General features: G+C 39.6%; 1 long non-coding RNA gene across 1 annotated transcript in view; it reads right to left on the bottom strand.

The window, feature by feature from the left end:
* LOC136862907 (uncharacterized) overlaps window positions 1-22,009 on the bottom strand; it is a 250,002-nt gene that overhangs the window by 64,364 nt on the left and 163,629 nt on the right. Inside the window, exon 2 of the long non-coding RNA XR_010859094.2 lies at window positions 8,502-8,547. This is a non-coding gene — a long non-coding RNA (uncharacterized lncRNA). The remainder of the gene's footprint in view (window positions 1-8,501; window positions 8,548-22,009) is intronic.

Raw genomic sequence — 22,009 nt, 5'->3', positions numbered from 1 at the left:
GCAATCAACGATTCAAATAAATTCACATGTTTGTTTTAGATGTCAGTGTATACAGTTGCGAAAAATAGTACGAAATTTATAATTTATCGTCTTAAGTGTAATTCTTTTTGAAGAAGAGAGGGTAGAATAGTGCTCTTGAAGTTAACGAGAAAATCATTCATTAAAGGAAATTGTATGTATTACATGAGTTCCAATTTTTGCTGCCTGAAGCGAACTGCTCTCCTACATGCCTCCATCCCCCACCTTCCCTTTATATTGAAGTTTTAGCGGATAGCCCACTAACAACTAACATTCGGGTGTGCGACTCACGCCCGTTGCTAATGTTTCCCCGGATACAACCTAGCTTGAGTATTAGCTGCTTTTGACATTTTCTGGTAGGAGATTTTACCTGGAAAATCAAGAGTCATTTGCGAGGCTTTTCTCGATCGGATACATGGCCAGAACACAAAATGCGCAACTAAGAACAAATCATCTGCATTGGGTTGAAATAAATCTTAAACTCCTAAATTTATAAGGTAAGGTGGTACAATTTCGATCACTAAAGGCAAATTTCGCTGCCACGGAAAAAATGCATAAGCTAGAGTAAATTTCAATAGTGTTACAAATATTCTGAATAGTAGTGAATGTATTCCTACATGTATTACTAAACTAGCTGATATACACGTGCTTCGCTATGGAATTCTACATTGTATACAGAATTCTAGGTTAGGTAGTGTACACGTTGTGAGCAAGATTGCATGAAATCGCATAGCTCTTGACATTACCCTAGAAAGCGACGGGGAAGTCACCAAACATATTTTCTCATATGTAGACTGAGTTAGGGAATGTTCACTGTAATGGTAGACCCGCTTGCATACCATCAGTCACAATCAGGTTGGGGAGCACTCACTCTCTACCTGCCTTTTTACATCCTCAGAAATACTGTCTTAGTGGTTTTCCCAACTGAAATGAACATATATTACGATGACGTCAGTAGGAATGGCGCGATTAAAAGCAATGCTTTCATTTGAAATACTCGATGAAATGAAAAACCACATATTTTCTTACTTTTAACAAACAGGACTAAGCTGCCGATCTATCAGTCCAAAGTACCAGAGCTGGAATGACCAAGCCGCAGATAGACGTGAACCATGAACACTCTTCGTCCATTTTCGGCGGGGAGGGGGTGTAATGGTGGCGACTCCCAGGGCAAAACTATGCCCTTTTACTAATCCGTTTCTTAGGAGTGCCCGATGGGTCGGACAGTATCAATTCACTACACAGTTGGCGGAAAAATCTATCTGATTTGGAGGCAAAATTTTCCTCCAAGGCAGAGGAGAAAGCCCCTCTTCACTGCTAATTTGGAATAAAATGAATAATTTAACAAAAAATGAAGAGGAAGAAGCTTTTCTTAAGAAACGGCACTTTTCAGGTTTGAATTTTGAGTTATTTAGTGAACTGTGGTACTATAATTTTGAATAGGCCTAAATTGTTATTCTAGAACAGACCATACTACTACTCTACTAAATGAGCCAAACTATGCCCACTGCTCATTCAAAACAGCGCGTCAGAGTAGGGACGAATAGCTGGAAGACTATGAAGAACCAGTGTGTTTCGTACCAGCTGTATCAGAAAATGTATGGACCAGAAGAATGGCATGCTAAAGAAGAAAGTTTTCTAACACTCCGGCCATTTCCTGCCATATTCAGTCAGGCTATTATACTCTGTACGCAGAAGTAATTCCATCTATCGGAATTGAGAGGCAGCATAAGAGACAAAGAACATCACAACAAACAATGGTCAATGTAATGTTATTGTTGATCAATGTTATGCGCTTTCGATATTGTAGGCTTTCACATTTAGTTTTCTTCCGACTCTGAAATACCGCTCTTATCATAGTCGGTACGGTAAAACTGAATAAAACATAAATTACCGAAAATTCTATTCTGTATAACTTTTATGTAGTACTTTTCGATAGGACGAATAACATATGTATTTTAAAATTGCATTTTAGACATCTTCCCTTAAACTACAATTTCATCCAGGGTGAATAAAATTGTTTATAGTCTGGACTGTAGCTTCCTATTCCCCGACTCTATCTACCGATTTTCATTAAATTCTGTTAACCTATTTTCTCGTGGCTCGGGGTTGATATGGACTTAGCAACAAAGATACAAATTCACGAATATTCGTGTTATCATAGCGGTACGGTAAAAATGCATAAGACATAAATGGTCGGAAATTTAATTTTATATTACTTTGGATATGTAGTATTGATCGATGCGACCACTAATAATATAATTATTTGACCGAGCTCGATAGCTGCAGTCGTTTAAGTGCGGCCAGTATCCAGTATTCGGGAGATCGTGGGTTCGAACCCCACTGTCGGTAGCCCTGAAGATGGTTTTCCGTGGTTTCCCACTTTCACACCAGGCAAATGCTGGGGCTGTACGTTAATTAAGGCGACGGCCACTTCCATCCCACTCCTAGCCCCTCCCTGTCCCATCGTCGCCATAGGACCTATCTGTGTCGGTGCGACGTAAAGCAACTTGCAAAAAATATATATATTTTTTTGAGAATTAAATTTTAGACCTTCTACTAAACTACCATTTCACTTAGCGTGAAGTAAATTATTTATAGCCTAGATTGTAGTGGCTTCTTTTCCGACTTTGCATACCAATTTTCAATGAGATAGGACCACTAATGTAAATATTTTAGAATTAAGTTTTGGGCCTTCCCCTAAACTACCATTTCGCTCAGCATGAATAAAATTATTTATAGCCTAGATTGTAGCGATTTATTCCTCGACTTTGCATACCAATTTTTATTAAGATACTGCTTCTAATAGTATAAATATTTGAAAATTAAAGTTCAGGCCTTCCCTTAAACTACCATTTCAATCAGCGTGAATAAAATTATTTATGGCCTACATATTAGCGACTTATTCCCCGACTTCGAATACCGATTTTCATTAAATTCTCTTCAGCCGTTTTCTAGTGATGCATGTACATATAGACAGACATACAGACAGACAGTCAGACAGACGGAAATTACGGAAAAGTAAAAAGTGCATCTCCTTGTTACTGTGGACATGACCGATACAGAAATACCATTCTTTTAAAATTCTGAGCAATGTACAGACATAACTCTTATTTTATATATATAGATTACAGTGGTTAGTTTAGATACAAGATTAAAAACATAGTTTAATATAATTGATCGAAAATGTACCTCGCCGGGTACGATTATGATCACCTAATGGTACAATTTCGATCAGTGGCATCTTCCACATACGAAGTACTTTTTCCTATTGCACCAACACATATTTCATAATACCAAACATTACATTTCTGGCAACGAATCCTGTCACCTTTTTTCATTGATTATACACTGTAATAGTTCATCAGACAAAATCCACACTCATCGTCGTTTGCTGGCGATCTTCTGCTTCCAATACTACTTTCGTCTACACTGGCAGACCCGTGTTTACCCTTATCGTTACATTTCTTTTGTGCCTGTTGAAAAAGACGTCTCTTGCTTCTAATTTTTCCATATTTTCGTCTGAAGTCAGTCGCACTGATGTCTGCGTTTTCCGTTTACGTAATGACACTTTCTTCTCTGGCGTTGGCAGAATAACTCTGACAGCATATTGGGATGAGCTCTTGTTTGATGCTGGCGTTATGGTGTCGATCTTGTCTTCATTTACTTCGTTTGATGTTGTGATAAGTCCCGTTTCCGAAGTACTCATACTGCTGGCAGTAGTTGGAATGGTAGTGGATGAAGAAGCTGGAGTTTCAAATGAACTACTCGCACTGCTGAAAGTAGCTGAAATATATGAGGTAATAGGGGACTGAAATAACGCAGCAGGAGTAAACTTTTCTTCTGGAATAGTGTCCTTAGAAAATGGCATTATTCTTGTACACTGAAAACCTTTGATAGCAGATCCAGCTAACGCCGATTGCTACCAGGCAGTAGAGAAAATAGGGCAGAATCTTGATTTTGTAAGATTGTCATTGGGGTTACGATAAATCCATTCGGTTACATTTCTGTGGTAATGAGCCTTCAGGGACTTAAAGAATGTTCTGTCTAACGCCTGTAGAGCATGTGTACTCTGTGGGGGCAATCCCAAAAGTTCTATCTCGTGTTCCCGACTGTATTCTATAGCCTGCAGGCTAGTATGGCTCCCGTGATTATCGAGAATGATTAGAACTTTTCCTGTCATTTTATATTTCTTGAAGTGAAAAGTTCTTCGTTAATGTACCCCGAATCGCTCATCTCCACGATGGAACCAGGAGGCAATCCATCGTGGAATTCAGGACGCTTCGTAACTCCCTTAAAAATGACCATTGGTGGAATGTACGAAACTAATGCACTCATACATGCAACCACTGTCATATTTTCTCCTCTTTCCATATTTGTTAATGAAACAACCTCGCGTTTGCCCTTCCGACTGACTAGTTTAGGAGGTCTGTTGTTGAGAGGAAAGCCGGTCTCGTTCATATTGTATATGCGCTCATGTTTAACAAACATGTCATTTTCTTCCAGAATATTTTCCAAATTTTAGAAGTAATGACTTACCTCATCTTTATTTAACCCTTCAGCTCTGGCTCGTGATAGACCTTCATGTTTTCGCAGGCTTAAATTGGGAAATCTTTTCAAAAAGGCTCGAAACCAATCAATCTCTGCAATCTTATTATCTAAGCTCCAAGGATGTTTGATATTGTTCGTTTCAGCTAACTTAAATGCAGCTTTCCTCACCTGAACAGGCGTCAGACCCAATCCTGGTTGTTCTAGTGATAGAAGCCTCTCGACTAAGTCCCCTTCCATTTCAAGTGTGAGTACCGTTGGGCGACCACTTTTGTCTCCAACTCGTGGATTTAATCCAGCTTGTATTTTTTTTAAAATTTTTATTTTGCCATGTAGCGTACTGAAAGGAATGACATATAATTCTAATGCACCTCGAATGCTTAGATGCCCATTAATTACACTGTTCACTGCCGCTCCCATCGCTATCTGATTCCACTTATCATAAATTTTATTTTCTGGTCTTTTCCGCGGCATCTGAAATAAACGAATACATTCGGATGAGAATGTGCAGAATACAGCCCTGTCAATAAATTAACTTAATGCATAGGCTATTTTATTTTATTTTGTGAGTGGAACGAATAAAATTCCAAACATCGTTCGACCTATGAGTTCATAAAGGCAGTGTTTGTTTCTGAATACCATGAAATCATAAATGTGAATTTGAGTTAGGAACCATATTGTTTGTTTCTCAGAGAGTAGGAAGTTAAACGATTAATTTTTATAAGTCAGGAGGAAATTGGATTCTGAAATCCTTAAATAACAACATCATCCTCCTTTGCGTCATCATAAAACATTCTTTTTTATCTGATTGTGCCCTCGTTCCGAGGTGGTTCAGATCTTTTCAGGCACATCCCCAATGGAGGTGAGCTGCATGTACCATTTTCACCACATACCAGCCCTCCTGCCATTTATAAATCTCTGGCAGTACCGGGAATCGAACCGAGGCTAGACCGAGGAGGGCAGCTAATAGCGCTAACCGTAACGCTACGGAGGCGGACAAGACCTTTATTGTAACACAATATTACTATTTAACTGCTTAAACCAATATATTTCCTCCGATCGAAATTGTACTAGTGTATCGTAATTGTACCTGTCAGCTGATCGAAAACGTACTGTTGGTATTACTGTATCTGTCGTCACATACTTCCCCTGGCAGTACATGTCACAAAGGTGACATTCCAGCACACGCAGAAATAAACTGCATGGTTCTAACCTCACAATATCATTGTCTGCCAGCCTGTGAACACTAGGTAGTTTTAAAACAGAGCACAAAATTAAGCAAGTCAACTCACCTTGCTACAAGAAGAAATATGTATCTCTGAAGCACAAACTGCTGTATTCCTGACACAACAACTAGCAACACAGTACACCTTCCGCACTGTAACGCCACGCTTAGGCAAGTACTACCAACACTCCGAAGTGGAAAATATATGCTAAACCTTAGTTTGATCGAAATTGTACCTATATCGAAATTGTACCACCTTACCCTATTGGATTGCTTCTCAAAATTCTCATTATTATTGTCGTATTACTCTATTCGTAAGTTATTTCATATTCCCGTGTAATTTTGTATTGAAAATGAATATGAAAATGTAAATCAACAGTCTGTTTCCAATCACTCGACCGGGGCAGGAATGGAATGAATGAAACCCCCACCCAGCGGCGAGGATAGGAATTGTGCCGCTGCCGAAGCCTGTTGCACTCATCTGGGGCAATTATTAATGAATGACAGATGAAATGAAATGATATTGGAGAGTGTTGCTGGAATGAAATATGACGGGAAAAACCGGAGTACCCGGGGAAAAACCTGTCCCGCCTCCGCTTTGTCGAGCAGAAATCTCACATGGAGTGACCGGGATTTGAACCACGGAACCCAGCGGAGAGAGGCCGGCGCGGTGCCGCCTGAACCACGTAGGCTCTTAATTTTGTATTCTTGTTTTTAATTAATTTCTTCCTTATTCCTATTCTCTCGCTATAATAGAGGTGAGGTCCGAACATCGCCGCTGGAGGACACGGGCGCACACCCACGTGATGACAGAGTGAGCACGCGCACATGTCGACCGTCCACTGCACACAGTCGTGCTGAAAACAGTGAAATGGGGGCTTCAAAAGAAGAACAAAGGGGTGTAGTGCATTTCCCGGCAGTGGAAGAAGTGCGGGGAACGGAAATTCATCGAAGAATGGCACAATTGTAAGGTGAGCACTGTTTTCCGTTGCAAGAGTCAAGGCGTGGCAGAAGTGATTGAGGGAAGGACGGATGTCGTTGGCCGTTGGTCTGGAACGCCACACCGCATTACCGATGCCATCGGCCACCAAGTGGATGCTCTTACCATACAAGACCGACGATGCACTGTGGTAGCCATTGCCGCAGTGGTCGGAGTGAGCATCAATGTTCACGCCATCAGCACGCGAAAATGGTGAATGCGCAGCGATACTCACAAACCGTGACCATCCTCCGCAAAGCGATCATATCGAAACCACCAGGACAGCTCACTCGTGGGATTACTCTGTTCCACGACAATGCAAGCTCCCATAGAGCAAAGGCAGTCAAGGAGCTCTCGCAGACATTCAAACGAGAGGTCTTCAGTCACCTTCCATTCTCTCCGGACCTGTCTCCCTGTAATGATGCCACTTTTTGGTGAGCTTTGTGAGGTAAACGATTCACCTCCGACGAAAACGTCAAGGAGTATGTTCGGAAATGTTTCACAACGCAGCCCCAGGAATTTTACGAGACGGCCATTCACCGCCTTGTGTCGCAGTGGGACAATTGCCTAAACAGTACTGGGCAATACTTTTGAAATTACGGTACAGGTTTTCATATTATAGCCTCCAGTTCGTTTCTTTTTGAATGACCCTCATAGTTTTGGTGTAATTTGTAATAGCCTATTTTGTTTTCTTGTTTTAAGTTCTTCTAATTTCGCTGCTATTCTACAGTACTGTAAAGAGGCATTTCCGCCGGGATATCTCCCAATTGCAATGTATGCATTGATAACAAACATACTAATACAAATAATACCTTTTTTTTTACTAGTGGCTTTAAGTAGCACCGACACAGATAGGTCTTATGGCGACGATGGGAGGGGAAAGGCCTAGGAGTTGGAAGGAAGCGACCGTGGCCTTAATTAAGGTACATCCCCAGCATTTGCCTGGTGTAAAAATGGGAAACCACGGGAAACCATCTTCAGGGCTGCCGTCAATGTGATTCAAACCCACTATCGCCCGGATGCAAGCTCACAGCCGCGCGCTCCTAACCGAACGGCCAACTCGCCCGGTAATAACAAATAATAATAAATAATGTATATATTATTGCTGTTTCTTCATATAAAGTTCTTTCATCTGAGTTGTTCTTGTTTCTGTGATGATATGAAAGTAGCTGTGGCTTGCATCTTAGGTACCATGCCGGCATTCCTTTGAAGTCAAATTTTGGGAAACCACGGAAAACCTAATTTACAATTTCCGGGATGCGATTTGAACCTAATTTTCAACTCTGTTACCTGAAGCTGAGTTCCCCCCAATCCAGTGCGGTGGCTAGAAGTGGAATACGGGAAAATTGGCTTCGAAGCTACAGAACTAACCCCTACAAAATGCCGGCAGATCTACAGATATTATTTGAGTGGCCCTAAATAAACTGCTAGTTTAAGGCAACTTTACTGTTACAGAGTAAAAATCACAATGTCGTCTTTTGGTATATCTGTAAAAAGTAAGAGTTAGTAAAAAATTACACGTGGTGTGGCAAGCTCACTAAGTGGCGCAGTGGTGAATAATAGGGTTAGAAGTGAGGGTGTAAAGTGGGCTTCCTGCATGTTATCTACCACACAGAGGGATGGGAGTTGCCCACTTGAACATCGTGGAGAGGAAAAGTATTGATTTTTCTAAACAATGTTGGCGGCAGGCCTGGCGTCATGCACACTCTAAGTAACAAAGGTGGGACTTACCATAACGTGGGGCGCCTGCTTCTGATGAAAAGGAGTATTTCAGCACCTGAAGACAGAGAAATTCATTACTGTGAAAGTATTGTCGTTAGTTATCGTTATTCTAAAGTAAAAAAGTGTCAGGTACTACTGTAGTAAATGACATCTGTTCTGGAATGAAAGTGCATTTGAGGAGTCAATAAGATTCATACGGGAATTATTTTGATAAGTATCTCATTACAGCTTCAAGGTAAAATTACTTAAAATCCAAAATAATTTCAACCATCGTACAAGTTGACTCACAGAGCGAGTTGGCTACGCAGTAGCTCACGTGGTTCTAGGTTTGGATTCGAAAGACGGAGGGTTCGAGCTCCATTGTCGGTAACTTTGAAGATGTTTTTTATGGTTTGCCAATTTCACACGGTCGAATGCTGGCGCTGTACCATAATTAAGGCTGAATGAACCTCAGGGCCATATGCACCTGCGGAAGTGCAAATCTCATTTCTTAAATTTTACGACATCCTGACGGGGATACGAACCCACGTCCTTCCGGGCGAACCGAGCACGCCTTTACCGCCTCCGCCAGGCAGCCCCTGATATGTCACTAAGGCTAAATGAAATTTCATGTAAAGCGAATATTTTTGGTACATATTTACTATCTTCGGCTCTGGACCGGGACAACTCTGTATGATATATCAAACTATCATTGCACTTAGGTGTAAGTGAAATATTACATTTCCCAAATTGTCTTCATTTATATTTCACCATAAATGAAAAGTAATAATTTTAACAATGCTCGACTGTATATTTTGTATGTTGAGTGCTCAGCCCTGAGACTGGTTTGTACCTCAACAGCTCAGCCAGCAGCCGTGAAAGGTGGCCCTGGCATCACTGAAGAGTTGTACTAGGCAAATGAGGAGTGAGGTAGTTTCCCGTTGCTTTCCTCACTGAGCCATATGTTGCTATTACATCACAGTCTGCCAAGCCCACTGAAAAGTCCGCACCAACCGACCCTATGAGCAACATTTTCGCACCATTCGTAACAGGGTCTGGCTGCATAAGGAATGGCATTACTAGCACCACTCATACCTTGGTCACTCTCATGTTGTTAAAGTCATGGATGAAACTGGGACAGGTCAATGAAAGTAATAAATTTGTTCTAGCCGGCACCAGAGGACATAGTACACTGTAGACTCTAGGTCTTGCCAGCAAATGCATTAAAAGTAATATTAAATTATTATTATTATTATTATTATTATTATTATTATTATTATTATCATTATTATAGAGGTGTCAGCCATTTACTTGTGGGGACTTAAGAGGAACAAGTTAGCCTGTCTTTAGCCGCTGTGGTAATCAGTCAGGGATGAGCCAATCGTAAAAGGCTAGCACACTCTTACACTACTTCGTGATCTCGTTGCAGGCCTCCCTGCTGGAACGAGATTGCACGAGAATGGGAAACCAGAGGTTTCGGTATCCAGAGGACTCCAGTGACTTATAATCTCGGAAAGTATCTGGAAGCACTGGCCTCCCTGTTTAAGGGAGGCCTGACGAGCTTCATCGGTTTCGTTCTGCCAGCTATCGAGACGGTTCATTTACGCAAGCGATTGAAACGGTTCAGTTGTTTCAGAGGTTCAGCTGAGTGAATGCAGCTGTGGAGCACCAGATCAGTCAGTGGGCCATTTAGATTGAGTGCTGTTTGTGCTGTATGTGTGAACTGGTGGCAATTGCGGGACTGTGCCGCTGAGCAACGAAGGACAGTGAAGGAAGTCCGCCATGAGTGTACGGACTCTGTACCACGTACAGAATTGTAAGACTGTGTTGCGTTTTTGCGGGCACGTAAGCTGTGAACTGTGTGATTGTAATTCGTGTACAGTGAGTCATTTTGACCCTAGAGCAGGTTCGCAATTACGTTCACTGTACACTAATCACGATCACACAGCGTAGTGGGATTGTCTTGGCTTGTAAACAGAGGGAGAAAGAGAGTGAACTCTACTCCGGGCCACCTTTTGAACAGACTAAAGCGGAAAGTAACGTCATTTCCTCGTCACACTTACTTTGGCTGCCAAATGAACCGGCGTGCGAGTGAAAGTTGTACTGTAACACTACAATACAGCACAGCTGACCGATTGTTACTTGCGCACAATTGAAAGAATTAATGCATTAACATATTCATATTAGTGGAGTCCCATACCGCCACTGCCGTTTTAAGCCGACTATGATAGTGCGATAGTAACCGCACGCATGTGGTCAAGACGCCTAAGGAGTAAGTACGGTAGTTCCGCACTGGGTACACCATTGCCGTAACTCGTGCTGACATAGGCATGAAACGCACGCCCCCTTCCCCTCTCTTGCAATGTGAAAACACCATAGGCGCAGCCCCTTTCACCCGCGTCTTCCCGTGGCCTATATCCTATCTTCCACTTTAGTCTGCTCAAAAGGTGGGCCTGAAAATGGAGTAGTTGTGTGCCTATGTAGTTCTATAAGAAATGATTATTTACTCAATGAATCTTAGAGTAAACGCTACCATTTGAATGTACATTTACCTTACCACCTTCATGCTACATAATAATAATAATAATAATAATAATAATAATAATAATAATAATAATAATATAATATAATATAATATAATATAATAATACATTATTATTATTATTATTATTATTATTATTATTATTATTATTATTATTATTATTATTATTATTATTATTATTATTATTATTATTATTATTATTATTATTATTATTATTATTATTATTATTATTATTATTATTAGAAATATACTTAATACTAAATTGATAAAGGACTTTTCCCCTTACTATGCAAGAATTGCACTATAATAAAACGCAAAATAATAATGAAATATATTTACTAATAAAATAACTACGCTGCAGTTCTAAACTGCACTGAGATATATCTTAAATACAATTGGTTATATGAAACAACAGAAATGTAGTTAAACCTAAATACTTATTATAAAGGTTTTTTTCCTACAAGATAAGAGAAATTAAAATTACAGTTCACTTAAATGCTCAATGATCGAAGGTACAAAGTACAAAGTACGCCGGAGACTTGGAAAAACAAATAATTGGAATACAGTTATCAGCTGACTGATTTTTGAAACTGCATGCAATTTTAGGAAACTTGCAGGAAAATAACTCCCTAACGTAACAATGTTTCACCTCCCAAGATATTAACTGGTAATATCGTCGCTGCCGGGAAAAAACCTCCTATGTGAAATATTTTAGCTTAGAAATTAGGCCGGTAAGGTTCTGTCATCTAAGGTGCATATTGTCAAGGCATTCTTGCTCTTTATAATGTATGTGCTGCGGGTCAATATATCTCCAGAAATATTATCACATAGGAGGTTTTGCCCCAGCAACTACGATATGCTGACTTAGCATCTGTATATAGTTTTTTTAAAGCATGCTTGCATCCCTTGACGCTCACAGCACCACTTTACGATCAACAAATGTCTTCCCACTGCCACGCTGTTAGCCGTGCTATTTGCAAGCTGACTGAGTATCTGTAAGACAGAATTCCTACTCGGGTCACGTTGTATTGAGCGAATCTCAAGGGAATGGTTGAGTTGTAGTTTGACGACAGGACCAGTGGAATCACGATGACTTCCTTTCCTTTGGTACAATCCTGCATTCCAGATAAGCAGGATAGGTTTGCTACTACCAATGTTACACAATTTCATGTATGAAACTCAATATATGCCGAAAAGCATATGAAGAATTTTATATCTAGTAGAAGAGGTGCACAGTGTAATAAAATGTAACATGAGCTATATATCAATCGAGCTTATTCTGCGTTCTAGAATATCCTGTCAAGGACGATGACGGCTGTGAGCGATGAAAATAGCGATACGAAATCAATTCAAAACTCCTCAGAGTTTCATTACGTCTTGATTTTCTCATCCTTTTTGCTGGTTTTGAAAATACATCGTAGCTAGTTTGGAACATCGCCATCGTCGCTCCCCTGCCCAGATTGCATTATACTAGTCTCTACGGTAATTTCTATACGTTCAATTACCGGTAATTATATTGGAGATAGTGTAGGAAAGGACGTGACCATAATTCGTGACAAAGGATAAATGTCCATAGTTTTCAGAGTCAAAGACGGAAAACCACAGTAGAGTATTTCAGGGATAGTCAGAAGTACAATTGGAGTCCACCACTCCCATGAACAAACTTATGTTATCCCGCGGGTTATTATTACGATATTCCCCTTGCAATTTTACAAAGAACACGTTTTAACTCTTCAATTCTGAGGTATCATTATTTGAAACATTGCTACTACCGATGTTACACAATTTCACGTGTGCAACTCAATATACGCCATAAAGCGTATGAAGCATTGTAAGAGGATTTGAATCATTGTTCAGAAGTGATTTTATGGATGCGAAGCTTTTCTCACGGAACTGGTGTGTTTATCGTAGAGACAGGACAGGAAAGGTAGGTGAAAGAAGAATTTGTAAGCTATGAAAAATTTAAGATGAGAAAAATGTGTAAAGATAATAGGCAACTTGATGTCTTTGAAGTGTTCAGACCTCGAGAATGTGGGGCTGACGCTGATGAGCAAAGATCGGAGCACGATGCAACAAACGTTTTGGATCAGTGACATCACATGCAATGTGCAATAGTATTTTTGATTTGGTTCTGTCCCGAGGTACCGTACTTCACAGGCAGATTTTGCAAAATTTAGCGGTGAAAAATGATTAAATCGTATGTCATAGGAACTTCAGGTTCCTTATCAGCAACATATTAAAATTGCATCCCCATAAGGCGACGATGATATTTGAGCAAATTCTCCTGAGCTCCCTCAAACACGCTTCGAGAGTGAGTGGTAGAAAGATCCCTCTCTCAGAGCGTCTACTGGAAGTACACTAGCTATGACCAATATTCTAAACGTATAATCTGTATTCCTTATAAAATAATAATAAATGTGCCAAAGTAGTATTTTAATGTAGTTATTTTATTCGTTAGTGTATTACTTACTTTATTGTCGAATGATCCTTGTGCAATATCCTAGACAACATTTCCTTCCTTTGAATTTCATTCGCAGAAAAGTCCTAAGTTACTTTGCTGTTGCTGACTTTTTAAATTTTTTCCGTAAAAAGGAGTAGAGAATACTCTGGCACATATAGGAACTGTGGGTGTGGCCACTATTTAACGAGTATGAGAGAAGAGTTGGATAGTTTGAGGGAGATAATTAAGATTATCTCGTGGGACAGGATGGAAGGTAGGTCTTCCTCAAACAATGTAAAGGATACTGTAGGTATACAAGAGGAAAGGGTGCAGTTGTAGAAAACAGGTGGGCTAATGTTCTACCGGGAAGGAAATTGAGAGCAAAGTGCTCAATTCAGGGGCAGAATCACGACAGGTATCGGTGAGAAATCGGTATTAGTCACTGCAAGTAGAATAGCAGAGGGGTGATGAGGAACAGGGAGCTATTGTAGAGGAGGGAAGAAGTAGGAGAAAAAGAAAAGATAGGAAAGGGAAATGTAGAGTAGAGGATAGAAAAAGTGAGGTGGAACAGGGTTATTGGAGGAAGAAATAGGTCCTGCAGCCGCCAGTACAGATAAGGGTGATTAGGTGTGAAGGGGATAAAATGAGGTGGGTGGGGTTGAGGATCTGGTCATGGGGGACTTCATTGTTAGGCATGTGGGAAAAGTGTGTGGAGAAAAGGGAACCAGGGTAGAGTGCTATCCAGGAATTAGGGTAACACAGGTGTTGAGGAATGTAGAAGGGGAGAAGGTGGTGATTTTTCACATTGGTACCAACAATATAAGGCAAGCAGGTATAGATTCCAACATAGCTGGGGATGTGTGGGATCTAGTTAACGCAGCACAGGAGAATTTGAAGGAAGCAAAGATTGTTATCAGTGGAATAATGTGTTGGAGAAATACTGACTGGTTGGTGACCTGGGATTCAAATGGGACTATAGAGTAGGTATGTGGGAAACAGGCATTGGGATTTCTAGATCCTAATGGGTGGGTAGGAGATAGTAATCTGCGCTCACATGGCCTTCACTTAGACCGCAGTTGTATGTGTAAGTTAGGAGGTTTGTTTAGAAAAGTTATAGGGAAGTGCATTCAAGGAAACGAGGTGGACTATGGAGCGGTGATAAGAGTTCGGGTATCTGGAAGTCAAGTAAGGATGACGTAAAAATGATAGTGCTGAACTGCAGAAGTATTGTAAAGAAAGGAATGTAATTAAGTAATTGAATAGATATATTTACCAGGTATTGTAAGAGGAGTTGAATCATGGGTGAGAAGTGATATTATGGATGTGGAGCTTTTCTCACGGAACTGGAGTGTTTATCGTAGAGACAAAGCAGGAATGGTAGGAGGGGCAGTATTCATTGTGGTGAAGGAAGAATTTGTAAGCTATGAAAAATTTAAGAATGAGAAACATGAAACTTTAGGATTAAGGCTCATGTGTGAAGAAAATAGGCAACTTGATGCCTTTCGAGTGTGCAGACATAGAAAATGTGGCGCTGACGCTTATGAGGAATTATTTGATAAAATAATCAGGTATGCCGGAAACACACGGAAAGGAATGTGACTGTAGCGGGTGATCTCAGTTTACCAAATTTCATTTGGAAAGGTGATGGGAACGACAGGAAGCATGACGAACTAATGGCAAATAATAAGTTGATCTGGGATGGACAGCTTAATCAGAAAGTGATGGAACCAACTAGATGGAATAATATACTGGACGTGTGGAATAAGTAATCATGAAGCTATCTTCTTCGTAGTTAGAAATTAATGCAATAGAAAGTATGGTTGTAAAATTAGGACTAGTATGGAGTACAATATGGTTGATACGACAGGCATGTGGGAGTTTTTATAAAGCAAATTATAATCGGTTGAAAATGGTGACTAAACAAACAGTCTGTGGGCTGGGTGTAAAGAAACTGTTGCGAAATATAGAACCGGGGATGTACAACAGAGAAGTATAGATACTAAGATGGGTGTGAAGGGTGCAAAGAAACTGATTTAGAAATGGTAGTACAAGTAAGAAAAAAATTGAAGAAAGTTACGAGGGAATTTAATTTAGCGAAGAAGTCAGCTAAAGACGACATGATGGCCAGCATAATTGGCGGTCATAAAAATTTTAGTGGAAAAATGGTAGGGTATATAGAGGTACTTTAAGGCAGAAACAGGTTCAAAGGAGGACATTCAGCGAATCATTAATGAACAAGGGGAGTATATAAGTGAGGATTTACAGAAGGCAAAAATATTCAGCCAGCAGGTAGAGGAGGTGACTATTACTAACGATGTTTTAACATTTACCTTCGATAAAAATGATATTTATAAAACAAAGCAAAGTCACCTCCGTACAGGCCATGACGGCCCTTGGAGGAGTGGATGGTAAAGGCTTCCACCATAGTTAACCTCGGCACTTGATGGGATAGAGTGGTTAGCTCTACGCCCGGCCGCCTTTGCCCCCATGAATTAACCTGGTACTAATTTTTGGTGTAGGCTGAGTGAACCCCAGGGCCATATGCACCTCGGGAAGTGGAAATCTCGTTTCTTAAATTTTACGACTTCCTGACGGGGATTCGAACCCACGTCCTTCCGGGCGAACCGAGCAAATGATATTTATAATAATATACAAAATTAGAAAATTAGAAAAGCAGCTGGAATTGATAAGATTTCAGGGGGATATACTAAAGGCAATGCTTTAGGATATAGTACCATAATATTAAGTACATATTTGATTACTGTTTCAACAAAGGAACTATACCAAATGAATGAAGAATTGATATAGTAGCTCCTGTGTTTAAAAGAAAGGGTAATAACCATAAAGCCAATAATTACAGGCCAGTCAGTTTTACATGTGTTGCATGTAAGCTTTGGTAAGGCATCCTTTTCTATTTTATTAGACATGATTGATAGACTAGTTTGATAAAAGGCAGTCCGGGTTTAAGTGAGTGAGTGTCTAAGTCTCTGGTGTAGGAAAAATTAGTCCACTGAAGCTGAACTTGTAGGGTTCCAGCAAGGTATAGCAGGCAATTTAGATTCAGCAGGTCAAACTGGATGTATCGCGATTGACCTAAGGCGTTTGAAAGGGTAGACCATGGAAGACTACCTGCAGAAATGAGTGCAATTGGGCTAGACAAAAGTGTGACTGAATGGGTGACTATATTTCTAGAAAACAATAGTTTAGATTGTTAGAGGACAGTTATTCGGCGTTCGTGAATGTGAACAACTCTTACTTTTTGAATGAATCGAAATTGAAAAAATCCATACAGAATGATAGGCATACTGGAATCGAGTCTGTCTTCACAGTCGATGAAATCGACTGCTTACGGCTGAAGTACTTAAGTCCGAAACATTCTGACATTCGTCAACTAAACATAGGGATGAATGGAAGTCGATGCTCGAGAGAGATATCAAAGAAGAGTAACTTCAACCATGCATAAGTCGCGATGACGTTATCACAGCCTAGAGGGTAAAAAAGAAAATGGTGATCATTAAAGCGCTATTCTGTTTTTGATACTGACGTATCTCTATGATCGAGGTGCAAATTTGAAAGGAATGACGTCTTTTTAAAGCATAATAAACTTCTGTAGAGAGACATTTTAAACAAGCGAATGATGCGCGTATAAAATGCGATTTGGCAACACAATTTCAAATTGTCGAAGAATTGTTGCTCGAAAAACTACATTAATTTTAGGACATTAGATTGATATATAATATCGAGACGGATCGACTAATTCCTTGATCATCGAAGTCATCGAACTGGTAGAAAACCAAACGGCGCTGACTGCAGTGCCGATTTGTTTCAGCATTGGCTGTAACTTTGGATTTAATTCACGCATTTTGAATGCGGACGGACGTCTCTAGTTGAGAAATAAATACACATATTCATGTCCAAAAATGTCGCTTGGTTCAGTTTAACATAAAGCCATTTCCATCCTAATAATTAAATAACATCGACAGTGTACACTGAACTATACAAAGGCTAATCATCGAGTATAAGAGGAATTACTAACTATCCTCTTGAAAGTTCCGTTATGAGTTCAATTTTCACACTCGGATGTAAAATAGATCTCACGAATTGTGCCTTATTATTAGAAGGATTAAGTAGAGTTGTGGTAACGGTTATACCGGGAACGAGAATATCAACCTTGCTTTATCAAGCGAGACATGTGTACTGTGGTGTAGCCACGCACCTGTGGCTTGGAGGGCACGCTAAATAAATGCATCCCAGGTGAACCATCAGCAAAATATATGGCGTTACACGACCCAATGAAGGATGATGTGGCTTTGTGTTTTACTGGACTAACACAACACACGCTGAGAATAATCAGTTATTGGACGATAATTGAAGGTCATTAAAATTTCCCTCATTAATCTTATGAAAATGACACACTACACGCTGATTCAATACAGCTTGGGACTACAAAAGATAAAATCTGGTAACAAATCTCTTCTTTAATCTTGTAAAAATTTAGGATGGTTAATGGCATGTTGCTATATTGTGACATTTCGTCAATACGCCCTCGACATGTTCATATTATTATTATTATTATTACTATTATTATTATTATTATTATTATTATTATTATTATTATTATTATTATTATTAGTCATGCCGTTTCGGCCAACTAAAAACCACGTCATTTCAACTGTCTACTTCCTCGAGTTTTATCATTTGGCCAGTAATCCCGCACTTGTTGCCGGTGTTATTCCTTTCTTGCTTCGGTCCACGCCTTTCCTTTTTTCCAGCTTTGGCTTTTCTTGGAAACCATTGTAGTCTTGTAGTTTCTTCTTAAGTGGGTGCGCTCCTGGATATCATCTTGTGTGATGCCCACCTCTAGCAGATCTTTTTCTACTTCACTCAACCAGGCCCCTTTTGTCTTCTTATTCTGGAAGTAGGAGAGCACCTATACTCTTGGTCGAACTTTTAGTGCTCATTCTTTTCACGTGACCGTATAAAGGAATCCTTCTGTTCCGCATCGTACCGGGTATCTTTTTCACGTGGAAATACAGATCGCAGTTGTGCCGTCTTCTGTAATCACCGTTATCTTTATTAGGGCCCACAATTTCCTTAATAATTTTCTTTGATGTCAAGTTACTCAATAAGGCATTTTTTCTTCATTGCAAGCCACTCCGCCTAATAGAGGGCCTCCGGAAGAATGGCGGTACGGCAGTGTCCGAGTTTGCCTTTCAGGGATATTGATCTTGTGTTGTAGACACACCTGGCTAGATGTTATGCCATTATTCCACTTCATTCATGCGTGACATGAAGCCTTCATTCTCAGACATGATAATTGAACTTTCCTTCCATATTGACTTTTCCATGGCCCACATCTATTATTATTATTATTATTATTGTTATTATTATTATTATTATTATTATTGTTATTATTATTATTATTATTATTATTATTATTATTATTATTATTATTATTATTATTATTATTATTATTGTACCGGGCGGTACACCTCCACGCCGCTAGTTTAAAAATGTGCACCACTTGAAACTCCTCTGCTGGAGGAAGTCTGAACCTTATCTACGGTATTAATTTTCTACTTTATCAGAAGATGTCACTACCTGGAAATTTTGGAGTTTTTGAACTGTGTCATTTTCGACGTATTTTTGTTTTGCTTGTAGTAAGAAGTGTGAACTTTCTCTTCTAGAGGACACTACTGAAAAACTACAATGGTGCACCCTAGTGCGACGTGAAAGACCTATTTTTTTGGAGAAATTTTTATTTCAAAAGTTTGTTTCTTGTTAAATTTCTTTCTGTTATTGTTTAAGTTGGCTGTATACCCCTCTCTTTCCCCTTGTTTTGTATTTAGCCAATCCCGAATTTCTTTTATTAATTTCTGAGCAATCGGATGTATCTTCCCCCAACTTGAATATGTTGCTGTATCCTACCCAATAAAGAGTTTGTGGGAGGGTGTTCTCATTCCCCTAACGCCTCGAACTTTCCGCGAGAGTATATAAACTGCTGATTTTAGGGTCACCGGGCCACTTCTGTTCCATCTTTTCGTGTGTAAAGTACATAGCAGGGGGCGGGAATCGCCTCTTTCTTCGGCGGCAGTCTACAACCAGGTAATGGCCGATTAATTACTTCTTTTCTTGCTTGCTCAGCAGTTTAACTCTCGGGGCGGGTCCGAAGTTTTTCCATTATGTAACCTTCCTTAAATGTAAAGGAACTTGTATCTATTCTATCTTTTAAACTACATATTGGGATAGAGAGTGCTTAACCCTCTCGAGCTCCCACTCATATTGTTTTGAGGTGAACTTGTTTTCTCAACCTATTCTTCCTTAACATTATGTAAATTTGTCAATTTCTAAAGTCACCTCTTTAGTATGGGATTAGCCCTTGCATCAGTGGCCTAGAGCCAAATTAGGTTTTGAAACAAATACATTAGGAGTGCAAATCGCCTCCTCTCAAATTGTTGATTTAGAGGTCATGTAATTAACCTTCTTGTCATTTAACAGACCTCAGTAGGTTGGGTATTTTACCCCTGTGTATATGCCCTGAGAGGACAGCTTGAAAGTAGAATTAGGTGTGGCCTTTGACAGGCCTGAATTTTGAGAGCAAGTTGCTCTTTTCCCGAAAATTTTGTTTTCTGCGCGCCTCAAGGAGGCCTTACTGTGTATTTTGGAGCAAGTGCTCCTAGGTATGAATGGGGTTCTCCCCTCTCTGTTGACACTTGTGTTTGGGGTAAAACTGAGCTGATTGCTCAAGGATTATGATCGCGGGGCTCGAAGCCCAAATCCTGTAAATACTGTAATTGTACTTTTGTTGCCTTGCTACTCTGTACCTGCCATATTTGTTTTTTCTTGATTTTGAAAAGAAAATATAACCTTGTTAAATTTTAAATTCACTTTAATTTCGTAGCCTGAGACCTATTCACCACCCCGCACCTTCTTTCACCTCTAACTACCACGGTAAACTCCGTAACAATTATTATTCACCAAATTAATGGACAAGTATATGGAATTTGCTATGAGTGTTCATATACTACCACTAATTGGACAAAAAAGCCGTTATTACACTATTTGATTTCTATTATTATTAGGTACGAGTCGATCTTTCTCTTGTGAGTTTGTGACCTAGACGTAGAAACAGAAGAAAAATATGAGCCTATTTTTGATATTTTCATAGTATTTTGCCTTCATCGTTCACTTTTCTAGCAGGACGCGTTCTAAACTCAGCACCATACGCGGTTTGAGTCAAGTAGTTCTGAGCTTGCACTGGGAACATAACGAGGTCGAACCCCACTGTCGGCAGCCTTGAAATGGTTTTCTGTGCTTTCCCATGTTCACGCCAGACCATGTTACTTATGGCCACGGAAACTTGTTTGCCAGTCCTAGACCTCCCTATCGCATCATCTCAATAAGATATATCTGAGACGGTTCGACGTAAATCAAGTAGAAAAAAAGATCAGCACAACTCGTACCGGAACAATTCAATTTTAATTTTAATCAATCAATCAATCAATCAATCAATCAATCAATCAATCAATCAATCAATCAATCAATCAATCAATCAATCAATCAATCAATCAATCAATCAATCAATCAATCAATCAATCAATCAATCAATCAATCAATCAATCAATCAATCAATCAATCAATCAATCAATCAATCAATCAATCAATCAATCAATCAATCAATTTCATCACTACTGATATGCACTTAGGGCAGTCGCCTAGGTGGCAGATTCCTTATCTGTTGTTTTCCTAACCTTTTTTTAAATGATCGCAAAGAAATTTGAAATTCATTGAACATCTCCGTTGGTAAGTTATTCCGATCACTAACTCCCTTTCCCATAAACGAATATTTGCCCCAATTTGTCCCCTTGAGATCCAACATTATCTTCATATTGTGATCATACCTACTTTTGAAGACGCCACTCAAACTTATTCTTCTACTAATGTCGATCCACGCTATCTCTCCACTGACAGCTCGGAGTATACCATTTAGTCGAGCAGCTTGTATTCTTTCCCCCAAGTCTTGCCACCCCAGACTTTGCAACAGTTTTGTAACTCTACTCTTTTGTCAATAATCACCCAGAATATCCAGCTGCTTTTCTTTGGATTTTTTCCAGTTCTTGATTCAAGTAATCCTGGTGAGGGTCCCATACACTGGAACCATACTCTATTTGGGGTCTTATCAGTGATTTGTATGCCCTCTCCTTTACATCATCACTACAACCGCTAAACATCCATGTTAGAATAACATCATCCACAAAAAAGCCTTTGTTTTAAACCCATCCCACAGTCTGTTTACATTTTCATTTATCGTTTTCCACCGATCATTGTTACTTTTTAAAAACTCCATCATGCATTCTTTATCAGCCATATGGTACTGTTAACAGTCCTAATTTTAAGACCTTCCTTTCTATCAAATTTACTTTTAACTACGACAAAAACATTTTCGTGATCTCTAATACCATGTATTACTTCGGTTTCCCTATAAAGCTCATCTGGTTTTACCAGCACCACGTCCAGGATATTCTTCCCTCTAGTTGGTTCCATCACTTTCTGAAT

This window comes from Anabrus simplex, chromosome 2 (genome assembly GCF_040414725.1).
Source record: "Anabrus simplex isolate iqAnaSimp1 chromosome 2, ASM4041472v1, whole genome shotgun sequence".
NCBI lineage: Eukaryota > Metazoa > Arthropoda > Insecta > Orthoptera > Tettigoniidae > Anabrus > Anabrus simplex.
The sequence above is the reverse complement of the archived record's forward strand: the minus strand, read 5'-3'. Positions and strand labels throughout refer to the sequence as shown.